Source organism: Cricetulus griseus, chromosome 3, assembly GCF_003668045.3.
Source record: "Cricetulus griseus strain 17A/GY chromosome 3, alternate assembly CriGri-PICRH-1.0, whole genome shotgun sequence".
NCBI lineage: Eukaryota > Metazoa > Chordata > Mammalia > Rodentia > Cricetidae > Cricetulus > Cricetulus griseus.
The window spans coordinates 279072332-279080153 of record NC_048596.1 but is presented as its reverse complement, the minus strand read 5'-3'; positions in this window follow the sequence as shown (position 1 = coordinate 279080153).

Below are 7822 nucleotides of genomic sequence, written 5' to 3'. Positions count from 1 at the left end.
CAACGCTATTATTTTCTCACAAAATTCAGTGGTTTGAATGAGAACAGTCACATAGGTTCTCGTATTTGAACACTTGGCCCCAGTTGGTGGTGCTATTCTGGGGGTTTAGGAGGTGTGGCCTTGCTGGAGGAAGCCTGTCACTGGACAGAGGCCGGCTTTGAGAGGTTAAAGAGGCGTGGCATTTCTAGTTTCTCTGTTTCCTGCTTGTGGCTTGAGATGTGAGCTCTCACTGTCTTTGCAACATGACTGTCATGTGGTGCCATGATGGACTCTTAACCCTCTGGAGCCAAAAGCCCAAATCAACCTGTTCTCTCTATAAGTTGTCTTGGTCCTGGTGTTTTATCTCAGCATTAGAAATGCACCTGTCGGAAATATGAGTAGTGAGTCAGCAGAGTCTTATTCTTCGGTGAAAACATGTGTTTAAGAAGAAGCAAGGAATTTGACACAGAAAACCAAGGCACAAGCCCTAAAGCAGTAGTCACATGACCAGAAGGAAGAATGTCCTGGAAGACTCAGTAGGGCAGGGTGTGAGCGTTAGGTAGGCTACTAACGCAAAGAAACACAGAGTGATTTGAAGCAAGCAGCACAGCGGCACTTTGGGCTTCTCTCCAGGCAGAGACAAGCAGTAAGAACAGCACAAACTCCATCTCATCCTCCTGGGAAATGCCTTTTCACTACGTCTAGCTGAAAACACTCCCCACTGTGGTTCTGGGACCGGGCATGTGCAGAAGGACAAACACCAACAGTCCCAAAACACAAATGTGTGCAGACACTTGCACTCTCCTCTGAAATCTGCTCATCTGCAAGGAGGTGTTGCTCGGGCGGGGTTAGTGGGGCAGTGGTTGAGTCAACTTCCTTGTGACAATAAAGGCTTGCTAAACAAAGGATTATCCCCAAGTGGGAAAGAAAAGGATGTCTTTGCTGTCAATCACCACTCTCTCAGGGAAAAAACTCCTACAGGCACGGAGCAGCTTTCCCAAATCTGATTATGAGCCCTGTGGGCTTTGACATCGTGGCAGCTTATGAAAAGTAACCACAGAGTCCTCTGTGGGTGTGGGACAGACCTCAGGGAGGGGAAGCAACTCAAGCCCAGGCCCTTTGGCTCCACTGCCAAATACAGAAACTTCTGACAGCACAGAACCACTTAAAAAAAAAAAAAAAAAAAAAAGGACTTTGTTGTTTTCCTTGTGTAGATATTTGTGGCTAACACAAAACGAGAGGCATCCTAAAATTATAAATATTCTAAAGCAGCCCCAGTCCAAGCACATAATCTCCACAACACGAAGAAAATGTAAAAAGCCTGGGAACTTTTATTTGATTCGTAAATTACCATGGAGAGCTGAGACTAACGTGCTGGGCCGGGGGTCAGGGGCCGGGAGCATCCTCACCTGTGGACGGGCCCCAATTTCTCACTAATGGTACTGTGTACCACTTACTAATGACACTGCATCCTCTCAACAGGAAGCTCCGGGTACTTTTTGGTCCTTCTGAAATAGCACCGAGGCTCAGGCCAGATTGAAAAGTACCCAGGCTTTTCTGAATGAACTCTAAACGAAACCATTTATAGAAGAGTCCTTTAGACAGGCACAGAGTAAGAAACAAACGTTAGATAAAAACCCTGCTCATTAAATGGCAGCATCCATAGGAAGCCCTGCTGGGCTTCCCACCACATGTGGGCTCCCACATCTCCTGAGGCACTGGCTACCTCAGATGGTAGAGCATGGGCCACATTGGGGGACTGCTGAGCACTGTAGCAGGCTCGTGATGCTTTCAAAGACACATCCATGAGGCCAGTTCATATGTGTCGTAGGTAACTTAACATCCTTAGGAATCGGTGAGCTTCCCCTCGCTAGGGGTGAGAGCTCCCCTTTCATCAAAGAAGAAACACTGAAGGTCTGCCAAACCCTTAGATCCCATCTTGTGCTCCAATGTTGCACCACGATAGAATTTCCTGTTGTCTTCACTGTGTCATCCTAAACTCACAGCCTCGTCAGCAGACCTAAGGACTACACAGTTACGGGTGACAAGAGTACAACAGGGTCCATGAAGCGTCCTTGCCAACATGGCACTGCCTGCTGGTGACCTGCCCAAAACTGTCTGCTGGTGACCACTCACACCCATCCGGTACTGTCTCCTGGTGACTTAGTTGTCTTTAATGTGGTTCTATTTTCAAAATGCCTTCCAATAAATGTATGTTAAGTAAAATGTAAAACAAAAGAACATGAAGTCTTTCTGAAAGACCACAAATCAATCAGTTAAGAAAAATGAACTACTGCAGTTAATGTTCACAACCTGTTTGCCTGAGCCCCCTCGCTGCCACAGTCTGGTTCAGCAGTGCAGCCCCAAATGTTTCACAGGAAGTGAGGCAACTCTCTCAAAGGGTCATGTCCCAGAAGGAAAACAGTAAAAGCTGAGCATCTAAATGGGTTATTTTGAGATCTTCCTGGAACTGGGACTTTGTGTCTTGTTCCTCCAGCTCAGAACTGAAAATAGAAAGCGCTGTGGGCTCTTGATGGTCTGAGCTCTCACGGCTGCTCAACTCTGGCTCCCATACGCTCTGGGGGAGTGGGAGGGTTCTAGGTAAAGTGGCAGGCGGCCTCGACACTTGGATTGGATGCTGTGTTATGACTTCAAGCTTGACTGCTCCTTGCACACTCACAGCCCCCCCTCTCCGTTCCATCTGTACCCTACGCCTACCGAAAACCAAATGCTGCTCAATCACTGTTCCTATTCAGGTGGCCGTGTTGCTGCCATCCAGGGCAAACCCCCCAACATCACCCCTAACAGCCCCGCCCCAGTCCATTCCTCCACAGACGGCATCTCTTCACTGCCAGTCACCTCACCGCCAAGTCCACGCAACCGCAACCGCCACGTATTTATTGAGTGCCTGCTATGTCTTCGTGCTATCCAGATAATAGACACAAAAGCTTGTAGTCTTGTCGACCTGGGTTCCTAGACTACAAGCTAAACTGAGAAAGGAGAAGGGTTTGGGTGGGGGTGATTAGTGGAAGAACTGATGCTAGAGTAAAGTGAGGTGACGACTTAATAGCTAAAGATGTGGACACAGGGATTTCCAGACACAGGGAACTACACAAAGACTTAAGAGTCTGGGAATGTTCAGTGTACGAGGCACTTAGGAGAAACCCCATGCGCCATGCAGCCAGGACCGAGGGAGGTGTTCACTCTGCTGATGCCAGGTGGGAACTCTGAGCTTTGAGGACCAACAGGACAATGCTCAGTCACAAACCGACCACTCATCATCAGGACAGGGTAGTTTGTCAGAGCCTCAGTTGTTTTTTTTTTTGTTTTGTTTTTTTTTCTACCTCTAAAACGGAATCCAAAATACCAACTATGCAGTATTATTTTCAAGATTACAAAATTGCAATTTATCATCAAACTGAACACCTTGCCCTACGCAAGTTTCAAAATTGTTTCCCTTCCGGCTTCCATCTCTTGATTCAACCAATAATAAACAAATAGGCAACGGTGGCTCTATGCAGTTACATATTAATTACACAGTAACAAGTGAAAGTAAACAAGTCAATGGGCTAAAGAGACGGCTCCAAGATTTAGAGCACTAGCTGCTCTTCCAGAGGACCTGGGTTCCAGCGCCAGCATGCACATGCCTGGTGTCTCAAACTGTCTGTAACCCCAGTCTCAGGGAACACGATACCCCTTCAAGTCTCCAAGGGCACTGCACACATGTGGTACATAGACATACATGCAGGCAAAACACCCATACACATAAAAAAATAAGTAAAGGTTAAAAACTTTTGGTGTTGGTGGAGCACGTCTTTAATCCCAGCACTCGGGAGGCAGAGGCAGGAGGAGCTCTGTTGAGTTCTAGGCCAGCCTGGTCTCCAGAGCGAGTGCCAGGATAGGCTCCAAAGCTACACAGAGAAACCCTGTCTCAAAAAAACCAAAAAATAAAAAATAAAAAATAAAAAATTTAAGTAAAAAGTTAAAGAAAGATGCTAACTAACCCAGCACCATAGACGTCTATCCTGAGTTGGCTTTTATTTTCCCCCTTGCTGGTTATTTGTTTACCCACTGAAACACTGGTATGACCACACAGGAAGATATTATTTCCATATTCAATGTAATAGCCAAGAAAACTAAAACAGAGAGACTGTATAACACAGCCAGTGAGTGTCAGAGTGTGGGCTGGACACAAGCCACCTGTGTCTAGAGTTCGCCTTACCCTCTCTCCTTCCAGCCTCCATTTAGACTAACTTGCCTGACTGACTCCTCTTTTCCTGGGATAACTAATCAGAGGGACCATTTTCATCCTCAGGTGTCTTGTTCTGGACATCCAAGCACTGCACAGGGAAGAAGACTACTGGGGACCTTCTGAAGCTCTAGTGGCTCAGCCAAGATTTTCTACCTTCCAACATACACAGACTCCCCAGGCAATGACCAGGACAAGTCCCTGCCCAGAGTAGCAGGACTGGGGTCCCCCCTCAATGCCAGTGACTCCCCACGACAGAGACTGGTGAGGATGGGAACGTCTCTTAGCACTGTGATCCTGAGCTCTGGCCTGAGTAGGACCTTCTAGTCAGAGCCAGCAGCACCAGCGGCTTTTTTGTTTGTTGGTTTGTTTGTGTTTTGTTTTCCTTTTCTGCCTTGCAGATCTTCCCAGAGGGTTGAGTCCATGAAGCCATGAGCACCCTTTGTGAAAACAAAGTGATTGTCATCTTTCTCAAACACAGTAGGAGCCAGAGAAGAAGGGCCTTGGTACCAAGTGCACCTGGAACCTTCCATCTCACACATCTGCCCCAGGCAGCCACCACAGGCCCCTCATAGTAGTGAGGAGCAAGATCCAGAAACTCTGGTGAGTGCCCTCCGAGCTTAAATCCACACCTGTAACATTACCGTGAACTCAGACATTTCTCAACCATATTCACCCTAGAGTGGACCCCAAAGTGGATTAACTGCTCCCCATAACTTCCCAGTGTCTCCCATCACCACCAGGTCAGTGGTTAGCAATTTGGCCTGGCAGGTCACTGTTTTCCTATCGGCCACATTTTCTCAAATGGGTTGAACCAAATGACCTGAAGAAACCTTGTCCTGAGGGAGGGCCCAGATACTGGAAACGACCACTCTGCTTTCCCGGTGAGGAAAGAGGCCATCCACCTGCACCACCTAGGCTCTCCCTCCCTCCCCCACCCCCGCCATTCCTTAGCCTCAGACCCATAAAGGACTCTAAGGGATGGATACAAGAAGATAAAAGTTCATGTCTAAACAATGGGACCAGCTCAGGTAATTAGGCTGGAGAACAAGCCCTTGGATTTGCACTGTTGATGGATTCTCCATAAATTCTAGACATTTGTTTTAAAAGCTATTGGGATCCACATTATAAATATATAAAAGATAAATACACAAAGACCAAGTTATGAGTATAGTTTGAAGATCTTTCATGTGCAGGTGTACACATATGCATGTGTGTGTGTGTGTGTGTGTGCGTGCGTGCGTGCGTGCGTGCGTGCGTGCGTGCGTGCCTGGGTTTGGAGGCCAGAGAACAACCTAGAATTTGTCCCTCAGTGACTGTCCACCTTGGGCCTTGAGACAGGATCTTTCTCTGGCCTGGGGCTTACTGATTAGGCTATGCTGTCTGCCAGTGAGCCCCAGGGACCCACATATCCATGGTTCCTCAATGCTGGGATTGATTACAAACCCACCACACTTCACTTTTTACTTGGGTACTAGAGACTGGATATAGGTCTCCAAGATTGCAAGGCAACCCTTTATAAACTGAACTATTCTATTTATTATATTTCCCAAACCCTTGAGAATCTTGGTCAGTTTTTATTTGTGGTTCTAGAGTCTGTGAAATTGGTGACTGTCTTAAGCTATGTTTGTTTGTGGCTGTAAAGCCACAAGAGGATGAGGACAACACACACAGAAGAGCCAAATTTTCCAAGTGACTTTCTGTAGTGAGATTTCCACACCACACGCACTTGTAGCACTGACCAAATGGGCTTGGTCACATGTGCGGAACTGACAGAGAGTGAGTTTAGGTCTAGGGTTCCGGCAGGTGGCTCTCTCTTGCTTGGGGGGGGGGTGGTGTCACAGAGGGCAGCCTGGGAGCTGGAACTTGCAGGGGTCACCTACCTCTTGTGTAAGTGTCTTCTCCCCGAATAATCTTCACTTAACCTGTATGAGTCTAGTGAATCTTGATTCCCATGCAATAACTTCCTGGACAGCAGTTGAAGTAAAGTCAACATCCTTGCTATACGAAGTACACACAGCTCAACTGGGGATTTGGCATCATTTCTCACTTTCCCAATTTCTCAGATTATCAACTAAACAGCTTAGAGGTGACTCCAGCGGCTCTGTTGGACCTAGCTCAGCACAAACTGAAGGCCTGCCATGAGTTTAGCAATCTGAGATGTTCACCAGGTCTACACAGGGCTTTTGCCTATAAACAGGCTACAAAAAAAAAGATCAGAGTGGAGTCACCTTTTCTTCAAGTCAGCCTAAACCTGCAGGAAAGAGGAAAGGTAGGGCCTCCGAGTCGTAGAGCATTGTCTGCCTTTGGGAACCAATGGCCCTGCAGCATGAGCTCTGGCCTCAGGCAATGCTCAAGCCATTGGGCAAGGTCTTCTGGATTCCCGTCCCTCTCTGCTCTCAGCACACTTCCTTCCTAATAGAGGGATGACACCCTGGGCTGAGTCATCATTTTCTCCTCCATTCATTTGGCAGACATTCCGTGGATCAGTACAGCACGTCATCATCCCAAGGCCAAATGTAGAGCATAATTTTAAGACAAACACAGCCCTGCCCTCCCAGAGCTCAGAGCCTTGAAAACTCGGGAGTAAACAAGCCATTAGCCATTGCTGAAATGAATGCAGAGGTGCATATCCAAATGTGCATCATGGAAAAATGCGAGAGAGGCCTGGGACGAGCAGCTGCGTTGCCCCAGCAACTTCACCAGCAAACTCCTTGTCGATGTCCACCTCTCCCACCCCTAGCCAGTAGCTCACAGTGGCAGTGAATAAAGGAAGTTACCAGAACTCTATACATAGCCCTCCAGAATGAAGAAACAGCTCTGGTTAGAGGCTTTCAAAAGACGTAACCCCTGGAGTCTGCTTTCCAAGGCAGGGATTCCATGTTTCTAACATTTTAAGGAAATGCCCAAGGGAGAAAGCTTGTGTAGTTAACACACATTTCTGATGGTTTAATCTTTGGACTGGGGTTGAGAGGGTGGGGTGGGCTGGGGGTGTAGAGTAGGGATGGAGGTGTGTGGAATGGGTTGGGTTGGGATGGGTCTGCGGTGTGGAATGGATTGTGGGTGGGGTGGGGCTGGGGCGGTGCTGGGTGTGGAGGGGTGGGGCTGGGGTGTGGAGTGGGTGAGGGTGGGTGGGGCTGGGTGTGGAGAGGGTGGGGCTGGGGTGTGGAGTGGGGTGAGGGTGGGTGGGCTGGGGTGGAGGGGTGGGGCTGGGGTGAGGATGGGGTGGGGCTGGGGTGTGGAGGGGGTGGGGCTGGGTGTGGAGGGTGGGGCTGGGTGGGGCTGGGGTGTGGAGTGGGGTGAGGGTGGGTGGGGGGCTGGGGTGTGGAGTGGGGTGGGGCTGGGGTGAGGGTGGGTGGTGCTGGGGTGTGGAGTGGGATGTGGCTGGGGTGTGGAATGGGGTGGGGTGGGGTGTGGTGGGCTGGGGTGTGGGCTGGGGTGAGGGTGGGTGGGCCTGGGTGTGGGATGGGGTGTGGGCTGGGGTGAGGTGGGGTGGTGCTGGGGTGTGGAGGGGTGGGGCTGGGGTGTGGAATGGGGTGGGGTGGGTGGGGCTGGGGTGTGGACTGGGGTGTGGGATGGGGTGTGGAGTGGGGT